Raw genomic sequence first — 19997 nt, 5'->3', positions numbered from 1 at the left:
TAGTTACAGATAGTGCATATGGTCACCGATAAGTCAGTTAGTATATAATTGACTAGTGTCCAAAGGGACAATTCAGAAGAAGGATGGTCAAGTCCCAGTATTGTTAGGGATTAGTATCTCAAGGCTTTAATTAAACGAATCAAGGATGTACATAGATTCGTTAAAAGTCAGAGATACAGATGAATTCCTAAGTTCGCTCGACGCGTTTCCCCACTGATAGGTGGTTCATCAGGAGCAAAAGAGTATGTAGTACTGACTATTTGTGTCAATATACACAGTCTGATCTAGACTGAGTAGTAAAAGAAGACCACTTGATGATGGTGAAAGGCTTTCTATCGACTCTTGAAGGTAAGTAGATGTGTCCTGTGAGGCGTAATATTTCCGCTATTAAGCGTTTCGTTTGTTTTTTTGTTTAGACCAATTTTAGTTATAGTAGGAATGATCATTGAAAGTTATAGTGAATCAGTCAACGGTCTATCTGCTATCTTGGCAGTATTTATCAAGGTTAGAGCAGTCGTATACAGACAGAGAGTAACCTACTTTAAGAGCAATGTTAATTCATGATAGTGCTCTAGGTAGGTTATATAGTAGTCCGATTCAGAGGAGATACTGAATAATAAATATCGGCTACCTGTCTGATATATGGATATAATTACTGGCTTCAAAACACCGCCTATCATGTAAGCCGTAGTGTTTCTACTGTTATGCATTTTGTTTCCTTTTATTTAGACCAATGAAGTTCTAGTAGAAACGACCATTAAAGGGGTTGTCCCGCGGCAGCAAGTGGGTCTATACACTTCTGTATGGCCATATTAATGCACTTTGTAATGTACATTGTGCATTAATTATGAGCCATACAGAAGTTATAAGAAGTTTTTCACTTACCTGCTCCGTTGCTAGCGTCCTCGTTTCCATGGAGCCATCTAATTTTCGGCGTCTAATGGCCAAATTAGCCGCGCTTGCGCAGTCCGGGTCTTCTTATTTTCTCAATGGGGCTCCGTGTAGCTCCGCCCCGTCACGTGCCGATTCCAGCCAATCAGGAGGCTGGAATCGGCAATGGACCACACAGAAGCCCTGCAGTCCACCGAGGGAGAAGATCCCGGCGGCCATCTTCAACCGGTAAGTAAGAAGTCACCGGAGCGCGGGGATTCAGGTAAGCGCTGTGCGGTTTTTTTTTTAAGTCCCTGCATCGGGGTTGTCTCGCGCCGAACGGGGGGGGGGGGGTGTTGAAAAAAAAAAAACCTGTTTCGGCGCGGGACAACCCCTGTAAGATAACTATAGTGCATCGGTCAACTTTCTCTCTGTTATCTTGACAGCATATAGCCAGAGATGTTCAGCCGTAGATGAATCGGATAGTAACCGGTTCTGAGAGCAGTATGTTAGTTCCTAATAGTGCTCTGGATAGGTTATATACTAGTCCGATTCAAAAAAGGTTGCTGAGATCATCGGCTAACTGTCTGGTATATAGACATACTCGCGGGTTTCAATATACCGCCTGTATGCAAGTAGATCAGAGAGTCAAGTCTGGTCTAGATACTTAAACGCTGGCTCTTAGTGACAGATCAGGAGATGGATTGATTTTCTCCGGACTTATCTATCTGTTAGTACTGCATCCGATGGTCCCATAAGGGAGTGTCTAGATCATGTGCAATGCCGGCAGTAGTGAAAGCAGGGCTAGTATAGACCAATAGTCTGACTACTAGTCTTCTTGATATTTCAGTCACCAAATTGCTTAAAGCGTTTCTATCTAGAGTGAGCGCATTAATAGTTCTGACGCCTATCTACTAACTCAAGCAGTCGATAGAGATAATATGATAAAACAAAAAATGATAGAGAAAGGTGCAGCGCCTGTGGCTCTGATGGTGAGCCAGAGGCAGTCACAGTATACATACATTGCTTATCCAGTACTGATCCTGAGTTATATCCTGTATTATACTCCACAGCTGCACTCACTATTCTGCTGGTGGAATCACTGTGTACATACATTACTTATCCTCTACTGATCCTGAGTTATATCCTGTATTATACTCCAGAGCAGCACTCACTATTCTGCTGGTGGAGTCACTGTGTACATACATTACTTATCCTGTACTGATCCTGAGTTACATCCTGTATTATACTCCAGAGCTGCACTCACTATTCTGCTGGTGGAGTCACTGTACATACATTACTTATCTTGTACTGATCCTGAGTTACATCCTGCATTATACTCCAGAGCAGCACTCACTATTCTGCTGGTGGAATCACTGTGTACATACATTACTTATCCTCTACTGATCCTAAGTTACATCCTGTATTATACTCTAGAGCTGCACTCACTATTCTGCTGGTGGAGTCACTGTGTACATACATTACTTATCTTGTACTGATCCTGAGTTACATCCTGCATTATACTCCAGAGCTGCACTCACTATTCTGCTGGTGGAGTCACTGTGTACATACATTACTTATCCTGTACTGATCCTGAGTTACATCCTGTATTATACTCCAGAGCTGCACTCACTATTCTGTTGGTGGAGTCGCTGTGTACATCCATTACTTATCCTCTACTGATCCTGAGTTATATCCTGTATTATACTCCAGAGCTGCACTCACTATTCTGCTGGTGGAGTCACTGTGTACATACATTAAGTATCCTGTACTGACCCTGAGTTACCTACTGTATTATACTCCAGAGCTGCACTCACTATTCTGCTGGGGGAGTCACTGTGTACATACATTACTTATCCTGTACTGACCCTGAGTTACATCCTGTATTATACTCCAGAGCTGCACTCGCTACTCTGTATATATGCATATATTGAGTACAAGCAGTGGTATAGCTACTACCATAGAGGCAGGGGCAGAAAGCTGAGTGCAGGAGGGGGCACAAACAGGGTTGGCTGTCAAATTTTAGCCTGGGGGCAAGCACCCAGCACTGGCCCATAAGTAGTATGCACTCTGATAATCAAGACTGTATAACAGGACAAAGCAAAACAATTGATTTCAGTGGTTTTGTTTTCACTATCGGGATTCTCGCGCGTTAATTCCACAGGCCACACAAGTTAGGCCTTGCCCTATCTTTCCCGCAGTTAGTACTAACTAAACGTAATGAAACGAAGCAATTGATTACAATTAATTTCAACAGTCTCAATTGGACTAGCGTGTTTATTGCGAGATATTACTAAGTGCGAGAGAAGATAAGGCAGGACATATTCTTATGTTTTAGGGGTTTTTTTTCAGTCGCTCAATAGCACAGAGTTTGAATAGCCTTGAAAAAAAATTACTGCTTCATGCGCAAATAGGCTCTCTAGTGGCGAACGTATTTACGCCTGCGTCTGTCTGTTTCAGCCCTAAGGGTGGAAGCACACAGTGTGACTGGCCACATACATGCAGACCATTGTCACACAAATTACTGGCAAACCTGTACAACCATTGGCTTTCATGACTGCATAACACGACTAAAACATGTTCATGTGTTTAAGCCTTTAATATGTTAATTTGACATGAATACAGCACCAGAACCAAGCTACTAACACAAGTACAACCTTCAAACTAAGCTGATAACATAAATGCAGTACAGCACCAGTACCAAGCTCATATACTAACATAGTATGCTAGGCTGGAAGAAGACAATGTTCAGCCTGTTTCCACCCCACCCCCCTTGTTGATCCAGAGGAAGGCAAAAAAACCCAATGAGGCAGAAGCCAATTTACTTTATTTTTTGGGAAAAAATTCCTTCCTGACTCCATAATGGAAATCAGAAAAATCCCTGATCAACATTTGAAAAGTTTCTACCTGACTCCAAGACCAGCAGTTGGAAGATACCCGAATTAACAACCTTTGTGGTTATTTAATGTCTATATCCTGTAATATCATAGCGCTCTAGACATCAAGTCCCCTTTTAAACTCCTCTATGGATTTTGCCATCACCACCTCCTCAGGCAGAGAGTTCCACAGTCTCACTGCTCTTACAGTAAAGAACCCCTTTCTATGTTGGCAATAAATCTTGCTTTGTTCTAGACGTAGCAGATGCCCTCTTCTTACTGTCGCAGTCCTGGGTATAAACAGATCATAGTTATTTGGTCGCCTCTTAGCCATCTTTTTTCTAGGGTGAACAGTTTTGGGTATTCCAGTCCTCCCATTCCGTTTATTAATAAATACAGCACCAAAACCAAGCTCAGTACATAAAATAGAAAACCAGAGCCAAGAACTATATTCCTTCTCTAGCGATAGTGATTACAGGGCACTTACCTCCAGTGATCACAGGTCATGTTGTCTTTGTTTACAGTCATCTATATTCAGTTTTCATCTCTTTGGTTCCATTGAGATTTCTTTCAGCCCAACTCGCTTCTGTACACTCTTCTAACCCCTTAATGAACTTATCAGTGCCTCCCTATAGTAACAATGGGCCTCTGCTGTGGTCCTACTAATTAATAGGAACTCTGTGGCAGTGGTGGCAGAGCCTTCAGGGGCTTCCTTTGTCACACACTCATAGGATTTCTATGTCCTGTCTCATTGCAGTTACCTATAGTCACCACTAGTGGGAGCCTATGGAGTTCAATGCCAGCTGTTAAGAATCCACATGAGGTTAGCTCCCCCTAGTGGTGGCTGCATGCAGCAATAATTATATAATTTATCAAAAAATACATAATTTAAGGTCTAAAACAACACAATAGACCTTAAATTTAGGGAAGGCTTTGTAGATTTGGTTGAGCTCTCAGTGGGATCCATTCTCAATATGCTCCTGGGCAAAGCACATGCAGCTGTACTGTGGCCCCTGACAATCCTTAATAGAGCAGTCTTGCAAAATCAAGAAAATACAGAACTTAGCTCATTTTAATTGAGTCATATCCCATTTTCTCCGACTGATCTAACAGACTACCAGTGCAGCTCTATATAAAAGGGTTTTACTTTGTTACAGCCATACATTAAATCTCTAAGTACCCAATGAATCTTAGTAACAACCGGAGAACTTAATTTTCGGGTAGTGAAACCCTTCTTAATAATGAGCGTTTTCCCCCTCGCTAGCACATGAAACAGCTAAGAAACGCTCCGATTTTATTGTACTTGTTGATTTAAGAATTATTAACCATATAAAGTAAGATGATTTCGCCGTCCATTAACTTAATCACTTCGCATCTCCCTTAATACTGGAAATCCTGTACAGTGTAACGTACATCTTAGTACAATGAAGGTGTCATCGGGCAAGTCGAAAGGCTAGTAGGTATAATATACACTGAACTGCCCCTTTATTAGGGACCCCATCTAGTAACGTTGGACCCCTATGGCCATCAGAACTGCAGGAATATCGGCCAGTGTGGACAGGAAGCTTCTTGCACTTGCTAAACATTAGACGGAGGTACTGATGTTCTGCCCAGATGACAGGAGTTCAATTATTCATTTGCACCAAAATATGACCCAGAGCCAAGGTGGAGAAGAAATATGGATTCATCTGACCGGGTGAAGTTTTTCCACAGCTCATTGTTGCCTACTGGAGTTGTGCCTTTCTATGAGGCAAAATGGCACTTGAACTAGTCACCTTTCTTTGTGTTAGGGCGAAAACAGATGGCTATATGTGCAACAACACTCGCCGGTTCTGATGATAGAAGCTGTGTAGATTGAAGACAGAAAGAGTGTAACTAATGATAGAAGGTGTATAGACTGATGATAGAAGGTGTATAGACTGATGATAGATGGCGTGTAAATTGATGGTAGAAGGTGTGTAGGCTGATGATAGAAGGTGTATAGACTGATGATGGAAGGCATATAGACTGATGATAGAAGATGTATAGACTGATGATAGAAGGTGTATAGACTGATGATACAAGGTGTGTAGACTGATGATAGAAGGTGTGTAGACTGATGATAGAAGATGTATAGACTGATGATACAAGGTGTGTAGACAGATGATAGAAGGTGTGTAGACTGATGATAGAAGGTGTGTAGACTGATGATAGAAGGTATATAGACTAATGATGGAAGGCATATAGACTGATGATAGAAGGTGTGTAGACTGATGATAGAAGGTGCGTAGACTGATGATAGGTGTATAGACTGATGATAGATGGCATGTAGATTGATGGTAGAAGGTGTGTACGCTGATGATAGAAGGTGTATAGACTGATGATGGAAGGCATATAGACTGATGATAGAAGGTGTATAGACTGATGATAGAAGGTGTGTAGACTGATGATAGAAGGTGTATAGACTGATGATAGGTGTATAGACTGATGATAGATGGCATGTAGATTGATGGTAGAAGGTGTGTACGCTGATGATAGAAGGTGTATAGACTGATGATGGAAGGCATATAGACTGATGATAGAAGGTGTATAGACTGATGATAGAAGGTGTGTAGACTGATGATAGAAGGTGTATAGACTGATGATGGAAGGTGTGTAGACTGATGATAGAAGGTGTGTAGACTGATGATGGAAGGTGTGTAGACTGATGATAGAAGATGTGTAGATTGATGATAGAAGGTGTATAGACTGATGATAGAAGGTGTATAGACTGATGATAGATGGCGTGTAAATTGATGGTAGAAGGTGTGTAGGCTGATGATAGAAGGTGTATAGACTGATGATGGAAGGCATATAGACTGATGATAGAAGGTGTATAGACTGATGATAGAAGGTGTATAGTCTGATGATGGAAGGCATATAGACTGATGATAGAAGGTGTATAGACTGATGATAGAAGATGTATAGACTGATGATAGAAGATGTATAGACTGATGATAGAAGGTGTGTAGACTGATGATAGAAGGTGTATAGACTGATGATGGAAGGTGTGTAGACTGATGATAGAAGGTGTGTAGATTGATGATAGAAGGTGTATAGACTGATGATAGAAGGTGTATAGACTGATGATGGAAGGCATATAGACTGATGATAGAAGGTGTATAGACTGATGATAGAAGATGTATAGACTGATGATAGAAGATGTATAGACTGATGATAGAAGATGTATAGACCGATGATACAAGGTGTGTAGACAGATGATACAAGGTGTGTAGACTGATGATAGAAGGTGTGTAGACTGATGATAGAAGGTGTGTAGACTGATGATATAAGGTGTGTAGACTGATGATAGAAGGTGTGTAGACTGATGATAGAAGGTGTATAGACTGATTATAGAAGATGTGTAGACTGATGATAGAAGGTGTGTAGACTGATGATAGAAGGTATATAGACTAATGATGGAAGGCATATAGACTGATGATAGAAGGCGTGTAGACTGATGATAGAAGGTGTGTAGACTGATGATGGAAGGTGTGTAGACTGATGATAGAAGGTGCGTAGACTGATGATAGGTGTATAGACTGATGATAGATGGCATGTAGATTGATGGTAGAAGGTGTGTACGCTGATGATAGAAGGTGTATAGACTGATGATGGAAGGCATATAGACTGATGATAGAAGGTGTATAGACTGATGATAGAAGGTGTGTAGACTGATGATAGAAGGTGTATAGACTGATGATAGGTGTATAGACTGATGATAGATGGCATGTAGATTGATGGTAGAAGGTGTGTACGCTGATGATAGAAGGTGTATAGACTGATGATGGAAGGCATATAGACTGATGATAGAAGGTGTGTAGACTGATGATAGAAGGTGTGTAGACTGATGATAGAAGGCATGTAGACTGATGATAGAAGGTGTGTAGACTGATGATGGAAGGTGTGTAGACTGATGATAGAAGGTGTGTAGACTGATAATAGGTGTATAGACTGATGATAGATGGCATGTAGATTGATGGTAGAAGGTGTGTACACTGATGATAGAAAGTGTATAGACTGATGATGGAAGGCATATAGACTGATGATAGAAGGTGTATAGACTGATGATAGAAGGTGTGCAGACTGATGATAGAATGTGTATAGACTGATGATAGAAGGTGTGTAGACTGATGATAGAAGGTGTGTAGACTGATGATATAAGGTGTGTAGACTGATGATAGAAGGTGTGTAGACTGATGATAGAAGGTGTATAGACTGATTATAGAAGATGTGTAGACTGATGATAGAAGGTGTTTAGACTGATGATGGAAGGCATATAGACTGATGATAGAAGGTGTATAGACTGATGATGGAAGGCATATAGACTGATGATAGAAGGTGTATAGACTAATGATGGAAGGCATATAGACTGATGATAGAAGGTGTGTAGACTGATGATAGAAGGTGTGTAGACTAATGATAGAAGGTGTGTAGACTGATGATAGAAGGTGTGTAGACTGATGATAGAAGGCCTATAGACTTATGACAGAAGGTGTGTAGACTGATGATAGAAGGTGTGTAGACTGATGATAGAAGGTGTATAGACTGATGATAGGTGTATAGACTGATGATAGATGGCATGTAGATTGATGGTAGAAGGTGTGTACGCTGATGATGGAAGGTGTGTAGACTGATGATAGAAGGTGTGTAGACTGATGATGGAAGGTGTGTAGACTGATGATAGAAGATGTGTAGATTGATGATAGAAGGTGTATAGACTGATGATAGAAGGTGTATAGACTGATGATAGATGGCGTGTAAATTGATGGTAGAAGGTGTGTAGGCTGATGATAGAAGGTGTATAGACTGATGATGGAAGGCATATAGACTGATGATAGAAGGTGTATAGACTGATGATAGAAGGTGTATAGTCTGATGATGGAAGGCATATAGACTGATGATAGAAGGTGTATAGACTGATGATAGAAGATGTATAGACTGATGATAGAAGATGTATAGACTGATGATAGAAGGTGTGTAGACTGATGATAGAAGGTGTATAGACTGATGATGGAAGGTGTGTAGACTGATGATAGAAGGTGTGTAGATTGATGATAGAATGTGTATAGACTGATGATAGAAGGTGTATAGACTGATGATGGAAGGCATATAGACTGATGATAGAAGGTGTATAGACTGATGATAGAAGATGTATAGACTGATGATAGAAGATGTGTAGACTGATGATAGAAGGTGTGTAGACTGATGATAGAAGGTATATAGACTAATGATGGAAGGCATATAGACTGATGATAGAAGGTGTGTAGACTGATGATGGAAGGTGTGTAGACTGATCATAGAAGGTGCGTAGACTGATGATAGGTGTATAGACTGATGATAGATGGCATGTAGATTGATGGTAGAAGGTGTGTACGCTGATGATAGAAGGTGTATAGACTGATGATGGAAGGCATATAGACTGATGATAGAAGGTGTATAGACTGATGATAGAAGGTGTGTAGACTGATGATAGAAGGTGTATAGACTGATGATAGGTGTATAGACTGATGATAGATGGCATGTAGATTGATGGTAGAAGGTGTGTAGACTGATGATAGAAGGTGTATAGACTGATGATGGAAGGCATATAGACTGATGATACAAGGTGTGTAGACTGATGATAGAAGGTGTGTAGACTGATGATAGAAGGTGTGTAGACTGATTATAGAAGATGTATAGACTGATGATAGAAGGTGTATAGACTGATGATACAAGGTGTGTAGACTGATGATAGAAGATGTATAGACTGATGATAGAAGGTGTATAGACTGATGATAGAAGGTGTGTAGACTGATGATAGAAGGTGTATAGACTGATTATAGAAGATGTGTAGACTGATGATAGAAGGTGTGTAGACTGATGATAGAAGGTATATAGACTAATGATGGAAGGCATATAGACTGATGATAGAAGGTGTGTAGACTGATGATGGAAGGTGTGTAGACTGATGATAGAAGGTGCGTAGACTGATGATAGGTGTATAGACTGATGATAGATGGCATGTAGATTGATGGTAGAAGGTGTGTACGCTGATGATAGAAGGTGTATAGACTGATGATGGAAGGCATATAGACTGATGATAGAAGGTGTATAGACTGATGATAGAAGGTGTGTAGACTGATGATAGAAGGTGTATAGACTGATGATAGGTGTATAGACTGATGATGGAAGGTGTGTAGACTGATGATAGATGGCATGTAGATTGATGGTAGAAGGTGTGTACGCTGATGATAGAAGGTGTATAGACTGATGATGGAAGGCATATAGACTGATGATACAAGGTGTGTAGACTGATGATAGAAGGTGTGTAGACTGATGATAGAAGGTCTGTAGATTGATGATAGAAGGTGTGTAGACTGATGATAGAAGGTGTGTAGACTGATGATAGAAGGTGTGTAGACTGATGATAGAAGGTGTATAGACTGATGATGGAAGGTGTGTAGACTGATGATAGAAGGCATGTAGACTGATGATAGAAGGTGTATAGACTGATGATAGAAGGTGTATAGACTGATGATGGAAGGTGTGTAGACTGATGATAGAAGGTGTGTAGACTGATAATAGGTGTATAGACTGATGATAGATGGCATGTAGATTGATGGTAGAAGGTGTGTACACTGATGATAGAAAGTGTATAGACTGATGATGGAAGGCATATAGACTGATGATAGAAGGTGTATAGACTGATGATAGAAGGTGTGCAGACTGATGATAGAATGTGTATAGACTGATGATAGAAGGTGTGTAGACTGATGATAGAAGGTGTGTAGACTGATGATAGAAGGTGTGTAGACTGATGATATAAGGTGTGTAGACTGATGATAGAAGGTGTGTAGACTGATGATAGAAGGTGTATAGACTGATTATAGAAGATGTGTAGACTGATGATAGAAGGTGTGTAGACTGATGATGGAAGGCATATAGACTGATGATAGAAGGTGTATAGACTGATGATGGAAGGCATATAGACTGATGATAGAAGGTGTATAGACTAATGATGGAAGGCATATAGACTGATGATAGAAGGTGTGTAGACTGATGATAGAAGGTGTGTAGACTAATGATAGAAGGTGTGTAGACTGATGATAGAAGGTGTGTAGACTGATGATAGAAGGCCTATAGACTTATGATAGAAGGTGTGTAGACTGATGATGGAAGGCGTGTAGACTTATGACTGAAGGCGTGTAGACTGATGATAGAAGATGTATAGACTGATGATAGAAGGTGTGTAGACTGATGATAGAAGATGTATAGACTGATGATAGAAGGTGTGTAGACTGATGATAAAAGGTGTGTAGACTGATGATAAAAGGTGTGTAGACTGATGATCGAAGGTGTGTAGACTGATGATCGAATGTGTATAGACTGATGATAGGAGATGTATAGACTGATGCATCTGCTGTACCATGAACATTCTGCATTCCAGCAGGTCACATGATTCATTCTGTAATGTCATGGGTCACTCTGGGAGTAATCCAAGAGTGTTATGATGAATATACCTTTAGTCAGTCACAGTTACCTAGATAGAGTTACAATTTTGCTTAGTGAAAGATGTAGACCTAAGGCGGGATTCAGTTTAATGACCAGAGACAAGAGGAGAGCAGGAATAAAAAGTGTCAAAAAGGAAAAGTTACAGTGTAAGGGCAGAACATAAAGGAGATATAGATAACATGATTGTGACATTACTGAGTTCCTTGCAGTCACTAGGACTAGTTCTGTGTGCTAGGGCTGTACATAAGGACCGAACCCTGTCCCCCCAGGGGATGTCACGGTGGCCATCTTGGCTCATAGATTTGATTGGTGTGTGTGTGGCAGCAGGAGCTGCTTCACAGAGACAGAGAGAGAGACAGTGTAGCAGCTGCATGCAGGACCATGAAGGACATGGCAGTAGCAATCACCAAAAACACAGCAGAGATCTCATCAAGAGGGCTCAATAATCCATGGGCCAAAAGATTACATACCTCATGGAAGGAGACCTAGTCTCCCCTTTCACAGGGGACATGGTTCCTGAAGAAGATAATGGCACCATGGACTTATAATCGGCAAAAGGTGCAAGAAATATGAGTGGTTCAACGACATTAGTGTGCACATACTAGGGACAATGACTATGATGGACGAGTTCAGACTGAGGAAACTCTTTCCTCCCTGTCTCACAGCCACATACAGGACTTCTGGCACATTCAAAAACCTTTGGAATTGTGTCACCGCTTTGGCATCCTGTCATGTTTAATCCAGTCGAACTGACGAAGGGGCTCAAACTCGAAACGCATATTCACTTGCTGATTCTCTATGTTGTTAAATAAAATAGAAGTGCTTTCACTTTTGCATCTTGGACCTTTAGCTTTCAACTAGATTACAGTGTTGCACCTTCACCACCAGTATTTTAGCACAGAGATCCCCAACCACCGGTCCGTGGACCGGGGCCGGGCCGTTAGGTGCTTAGCGCCGGTCCGCAGCACCGCCGGGAACTTTTGTTCTAAACACAAGGCCCGCAGGCCGAATCCGGCCCGCTGCCTTGCGTTATGTGGCCCACAGCGTGCCAACGCCGCTCACCACTGAAGCGATTACCAGCTCGGGCACCGCAGCTCCCCGCTGGTAATCACACTGATCCCGGTGCACACTGACGTCAGTGTGCAGCCAGGATCCTCCTCCTCGAGTCCCCTGCTCATTAGTTCCGCAGGAGAGTACTCGGGGAGGAAGCGTGCCGGGCTGCACACTGACATCAGGGCAAGCAGAGAGAGAGCGATGCTGACAGCAGGGAGGAGGTAAGTATATGGGTTGAAGGGGTGCTTATTACAAGGGGGGGCTGTTTATTTCTGGGGGGGGGTGCTTACAACTGGGGGGGTGCTTACTACTGAGGGGGCTGCTTACAACTGGGAGGCTGCTTATTACTGGGGGGCTGCTTACAACTGGGGGGCTGCTTATTACTGGGGGGCTGCTTATTGCTAGGGGGCTGCTTATTACTAGGGGGGGCTGCTTATTGCTAGGGGGGCTGCTTATTACTAGGGGGGCTGCTTACTACTAGGGGGCTGCTTACCACTGGGGGGATGCTTATTACTGGGGGGGCTGCTTATTACTGGGGAGGCTGCTAATTACTGGGGGGGGGGCTGCTAATTACTGGGAGGGGGCCTGCTTGCTACTGGGGGGGCTGCTTATTACTGGGGGTGGGGCTACTTATTACAAGGGGAGGGGCTGCTAATTACTGGGGGGGGCTGCTAATTACTGCAGGGGGCGGGTTATTACTGGGGGGAGGTTGCTTATTTCAGGGGGGGCTGCTTATTACTGGGGAGGGCTGTCTATTACTCGGGGGGGAGATAAATTATATGCTGCCCTATGTGCGTGCTGAGGGGAGATAAATTATATGCTGCCCTATGTGTGTGCTGGGGGGGAAATAGATTATATACTGCCCTATGTGTGTGCTGGGGGGGGGATAAATTATATGCTGCCCTATGTGTGTGCTCGGGGGGGAGATAAATTATATGCTGCCCTATGTGTGTGCGGGGGGGGGGGGTAAGATTATATACTGCCCTATGTGTGTACTGCCAGGACATTCTAAATGTCATAATTAAATAAGTATGCACTAAACTCCAACCCCCTTCATAACCCCGCCCCATATAACCAAAGCTCCGCCCATGTCCCGCCCAACCCTGCCGGGCCTTGTAAAAATGTTCTTGCTTGAAGCCAGTCCCTGGTGCCAAAAAGGTTGGGGACCACTGTTTTAGCACATTCCCTTTTGCTATTGTAGTGACCTAGAGGATACAACAGGGGAGTCAAATGATCAGCAAAGTCCTGAATACCTTGCTATGAGCTCCTTGGGAGGAATAGAGGGTATCATTAAGGATAAAATCACTGTCTTTCCCTGATAGCGGGCTAAATCTATTCTACCCGGCAACCGCTCGTTTCTGAGTGGCTGCTTGTTAGTATATTCCCTGATTGGTGGAATGCGAGGAGTTGAGTCAAGCCCAGGAGAGTGAGCAGGGTGGAGGATGAATTGAGTGGCCTAGAGAGAAAAAGTGTAGAAAAGCAGGAGGAAGTGAAGGAGGAGTGAGGGAGTTGGTCATTGGAGGTGGAGGAGAGAAGAAGCAGTGTGAGGAGCTGCAAACATTAGGTAACCAGAGAGCAGGGATTGGAGGAAAGTACCAGACACACGTCTCAGTGAGAAGCAGGAATCCCCAGAAAGAGGACTTCTGGAACAGTGCGTGTGACTTGTCCCGCCTAAATTGAGAGTCAGTGCAAGTACAGACAACCCTGCTTAAACCCCCCATTCCGTCTACAAATAACTGAAGAAACTCCAGATAACCTAAACTGGTGTGATTATCTTCCCAACTAGAGAAAAAGAAAGGAATTAGTACGAAATAATTGTTCTATTTATTGTAACTCTGCTAAAGTAAATGTTCATCGGACAAATACAAAGTGTGAACTGTTGTTGTATCTTCCAAGCATTAAGTAAACTTTGTACCTTTGGTTTACTTCATCACACTTACTCTGAACCCTTTATTCCATTGCCACCAGAATGCTTAATTGAAGGGGTACTGGCGTCACGAAAGCCAACCACGTTATATCTAAAATTGCTGTGATTTTCCTATTTGCCACTGTGTGCAGCCGGGTCAGGCCACGCCTTGCCATTTCAGGGAGGGACGGCAGAGCCACCATAGACAACCATCTTGTCCCCTGCTGTCTCCCCACAAAACCCTGCGCTTGGTCACCGCTCTATACTCATGCCCACCTTTGTGAAGCGTTATCTGGTTGGCAGGACCTCCATCATTTGAAATACTTTTTACTTCAGAATCATTTCATCACTCTCACTGGGTCTTGCTCCACCCTCCTTTTTTACTACTTTGTTACTCACCTTATGTGTAATGGACTTGGTGGCAAGAGACACGGAGGGAAGTAGAGGAGATGTATCCTGCACCTATGGTGCACTGATCCCTATGGAGACTTATAAATGTGAAATTCTGGTTAATTATATGTATCGTTAAATGTATTGGTTACAGTGATGCAGAATTTCAGTTTGGTTAGTAAAGTTCATTTTTTAAAATATGCTGCCTCCGTCTGTCAACGTTGTGCCCTACATAACACCTCCACCTGTTTCAACAGCCTAGCCTCACCTCCGATAGTAAAAAAGGAGGAAATACAGTCAACATCTGATAAAGACGGTTCCAACCATTGCTGTTAAAAGAACTGTATCCCCATTTTGGTTGTTCCGTACCCACCAAGCATGTAGAGCAAGCAAGTGGGGGTATACACTTCTGTATGGCCATATTAATGCACTTTGTAATATACATCGTGCATTAATTATGAGCCATACAGAAGTTATTCACTTACCTGCTCCATTGCTGGAGTCCCCGTCTCCATGGTGCCGTCTAATTTCAGCGTCTAATCTCCCGATTAGACGCGCTTGCGCAGTCCGGTCTTCTCCCTTCTGAATGGGGCTGGAGAGCTGCTCCTCGTAGCTCCGCCCCGTCACGTGTGCCGATTCCAGCCAATCAGGAGGCTGGAATCGGCAATGGAACGCACAGAGCCCACGGTGCACCATGGGAGAAGACCTGCAGTCCACCGTGGGTTAAGATCCCAGCGGCCATCTTCGCAAGGTAAGTAAGAAGTCACCGGAGCGTGGGGATTCGGGTAAGTACTATCCGTTTTTTTTTTTTTAAAACCCCTGCATCGGGTTTGTCTCGCGCCGAACAGGGGGGCTATTGAAAAAAAAAAAACCCCGTTTCGGCGCGGGACAACCCCTTTAAGCTCAACTGTTTCTACTGACTCTTAGGAATATATTGGGGTATGTTTACCTGGGGGCGGAAATGCTGCGGAATGTCCGCAGCGGAAATTCCGTGGCAAAGTCCATAGCATTTCCAGATCCATTGGTGCAGATTTTGACTTACAATTAACTTAGTACCCACAGCTGATTTTAGAAGATACAGCGCTCCCCTCCAAAGTGTTCGGCTGTCACCAATGGGATTTCGATTCTCTATTTGATGCGCTAATGCTATTGAATTTGTCGTGGAATATACATACGCTTATTGAAGTTTGCGCTGCATCATCGTTACACCCACATGGGATCGCAGAACAGTCCAGTGCACTTCAACATCACCCACTTATGTATTGTCGTACAACTGAGCGGATAGTGGAGTGACGCTCTCCAAATGGCCACCGGAATTACAGGCAGCGCGGTGACAAGTGACCTGTCCTCCAGCCCCTCATCTGTCACCACATATATAAATTTGGTGCTGATGCCTGCTATATCTGTATATCAGAGAACCTCTGGGCCACGTAGGATGTAATGTACGCGATCATCCATCAACGCTCTAGGCTACTATCCGCTATCTTCTTCACTTTAACCCTTTGTATGGAGATTTATACTTGGGAAGGTTTATTATTTTGCATGGCTATCCAGATATCAATCATGTGCAGGTTACTGTTTTGTATCTGAGAGCGCGGCGCGGTATTATTTATACCGTCCGTCAGCCCAGATCTTCATATCCAATATTTGTGGCGAGGAAATGCTGATATTCAACATTTTAAGGAAAAGTAAAAACTTTAGGCTTGGCCGCATCGGTCACTGTCAGGAATGACGCAAGGAGTAATGTAATAGAGATGACTGGGGATAAGGATGATTTATTAGGGGACGGCGCTCTATTCAGGGAGCATTATCATGCCATGATGGCCGCCGCGCTATATCATTGCAAACCCTCGGCAGAGGAAAGCGCTCTGTTACGCACACAACTGTTGGCAGCGTGACAAGACACACAAACGAACAACAACCGGGGAGATGGCTGAATATTGCGATTAACCACATCTTTACAACTCATTAATCCTTCCTAGAAGACGTTCTGCATATTTCAATGCCAAGGAAATTCCATAGTGGGGATCACTCACAGAGGGCAGGGCAACCCGGAAAGATTCATTTCGTCTTTGTCGTAAGGCTATTGCCACATGATAACACCAGGAAATGGGTCAATGCTTCCCGAAAGTACTCTGTGCGGCTTTACAACATACAATCTGGACTCGTCCTTGCATGGCTATCCTTCCTCCCATCATAGTCCTGCTGTCACTGGACTTCTGTGCTCATATACTGCCTAGTCTTACAAGTAGGGCCCCCTACACATGGCTGGGTCAGATTCAACGTGCGGGATCCTGCAGTGGAATCCAACCCTGTGCCCCACCGGTGCCCCCCGCGTGCCGATCCGCAGTCTTCATATTCTGTACTGCAGATGGTTCGCCCGTTGCATTGGCACGCATGCACAGTACAGATTCTCTCTAAGCGATTACGCGGATCCCGCAACCTTTCCGAAGTGATAAATGCAGAAGGGCTGTAGGTTAGATGGCTTCCATTGACTTCAATGGAAGCCGTCCATGCAAAATCCTCCTTAAAATAGAGCATACTACGATTTTCCCCGCAAGCGTGCTCCATAGCATGCTATGGCCGGTATTTGCTCAGAAATCCAGAGGCGGATGCCCACTCCAAATTCCGCAATACAAATCCGGCCAGTGCATTCCTAGAGCAGACCCCAACTTTATGGGGTCTGGCGTGCAGATTGTATTAATTTATGGGGTCTTGTCTACTTTAGAGTTGGTATTTGTTTTGGGGGGTTCGTCTGGTTTGGGCTCTGTATAATTTTAGGAGGAATTTTCTGGGGTCTGTATTAGTTTAGTGGTCTGGTCTGGGGTCTGTATTTAGTAGAATCTATATTTGTTTAGAAGTTCCAGTCTGAGGTCTCATTACTTTAGGGGTGTGGTCTGGGATCTCATTAATTTAGAGATCTGGTCTGGGGTCTGTATAACTTTGGGTAATATATACTCTTGAATCTGTATTTGTTTAGAGGGTATAATATTTGTATTTTGGTTAGGGGGTCTACTCAGGGGTGTTAATAATTTTGGGGTCTGGTTTGGGGTCTGTATAATGTTAGGAAGTATACTCTAGGGTTTGCTAGTTTAGGGGGTCTGGTGTGGGATTTGTATCTAGTTAGGGGGTCTACTTGGGTCTGCATTTGTTTAGTGGGTCTGGTCTGGGGCCTGTATTACTTTATAGACCTTTGACCTGATCCTTTATTTGTTTAGGGGGTCTTCTCTAAGATCTATATTTGTTTATTGGGTCTGGTCTGAGATCTATATTTGGTTAGAAGGTCAGCTTTGGGGTCTTATTGCTTTGGGGGCACTGTCTGGTATCTGTGTTAGGCGTTCTACTCTAGGATTATATTTGTTTAGAGGGCCTGTTCTGGGATTTGTATTTGGATAGGAGGTCTAATCTGCGATTTTATCATTTTAGATGGTTTGGTCTGGGGTCTGTATAAGCCTAGGGGCCTGGTCTGGGGTCTGCATTAGTTTAGGAATCTGTATTCCTTGAAGGAGCTACTCTAGTATTTCTTTTAGCATTGTCTAGTCTGTGGTCTATAATTTTAGGTGTCTAGTTTAAGTCCTATATAACTTTAGGAGTCATGTCTAGAGTCTGTATTAGTTTAGGGGGTCTGATCTGGGGTCTGTATTACTTTATGGGGTCTTGTTTGTGATCTGTATTTAGGGGTCCACTCTAGGATCTGTATTTGTTTAGGGGTGTGATCTGGGATCTTTTAGAAGGTCTGATCCGGGGTCTTAGTACTTTATGGGGTCTTGTTGGGGATTTGTATTTAGGGGGTCTACTCTAGGACCTCTTTTTGCTTAGGGGTCTGATCGGGGATCTATATTTGGTTAGAAGGCCTGATCTGGGGTTTTATTACTTTTGGGGCTTGGTCTGTGGTCTGCATTGGTTTAGAAGGTCTGGTCTGCAGGGAGGAGTGAAGAAGGGAGTCATATGGACTACTGGACCAAATACCAGGGTACGTGTCTTATATATGATTGGGCGGGGCAGAGGGTAAACAAGTCTTTTTTTTGTTCAGAATCTGGTTGATGTCCCTGTGTTTTTATATTGATCCATGATTATGCCTTTTTTTCTTGCTGCCTAGATAATCTTCTTCGTTTTGATATTTTGTCTCTTTAATGTCCCCTAATTAATATCCTGATTGCATTATAAAATGCCTGTCTGAGGAAAGGACTTAATTATCCGATATTCAGATACACAGATCATTGCGAGGGGGATTGTACACACTGTTCTGCTAGAAACAATGAATTATGTATCAGATGTATTATTGAAATCATATTTTATCCATTATTAACAAGTTACAGGCAGCAAATGCGACTCGAAATCCCTGTCGAAGGTCGCAGCTGGGGTGACCTTATCTCAAACGCGCAGCGGTGCCGGTATTAAGACTGGATTTTGTCTTAATTCTCAAGTCAAAGAGCACAAATTGAATATTCGCCTCTTTCATTAGGGTTCCTATTCGGGATGGGCATGAAATATGTCTCTGCGAGTAAAATGTTAACTGAAAAAGGGATTAAAGTGCTGAATCTGCCTCGTAATTGGCACCGATCTGGCATCTTAATTCTCAGAATCTTCTGACAGTACATCTGCTCTGGTGAAGACGAGATAAGAGCTACGTGACTTCTAGTCCTGACATGTGTGATGTGCTGATTGTAGATGTTAAAGAAGGCCGAGCAACACACGTCCTGTAACGTCTGGTCAAACTTGGAGTAAATACATCATGGGGGGACATATGGATACTTGCATTGAGTTCATACATACAAAAATCCCCTCCCAGACTGTGGAAACTACCCCGTGACCCCGGAGTGCGGCATAAAATCGCATGAAAAGTTGTCCAGGACTTCCAACAAGGCCGGGGCCGAGATGCCACTGCCAACCTTGAAGGGTTTTCTCATTTAGTCATGTGGAGAGTACACTGAGAATCCTGTGATCGTTGAAAAAGATCCAGCAAAAGGGGATCCACTGAACACCAAAAGGGGTCATAGGAGGATGTCAGGAAGCATTCTTACGAACAGGTGCGGAAGAGTCAAGGGCAGCTGAATACAACGCAGGTACTCTAAGTGAGGTGTCCAACCTCACGACTCGCTGACCCTTAGCAGGGATGGACTATAATCGTAGACAACCAGTTCCAGCGCTAATACTAATAGAAAAAGGTAAGACTCCAGTAGGCAAAATCGTGCAAAAATTGTAACACTAAGTAGCAGAAAAACCATCTCCTGATCAGATGATTCCAGATTTCTGTTGCACCATGCTGATGGGAGGTAAATTTGCACAAGCAGCATGAATCGAGGCACCCTTCCTGTCAGCTTTATAGAACATGTAATCATCTACATGGAATTTACAGCACCTACAAGAAGCTACCTGTCCGCAGGGGC

Source organism: Eleutherodactylus coqui, chromosome 11 (genome assembly GCF_035609145.1).
Source record: "Eleutherodactylus coqui strain aEleCoq1 chromosome 11, aEleCoq1.hap1, whole genome shotgun sequence".
In the NCBI taxonomy this organism is placed as follows: domain Eukaryota; kingdom Metazoa; phylum Chordata; class Amphibia; order Anura; family Eleutherodactylidae; genus Eleutherodactylus; species Eleutherodactylus coqui.
This window is presented reverse-complemented; position numbering follows the sequence as displayed.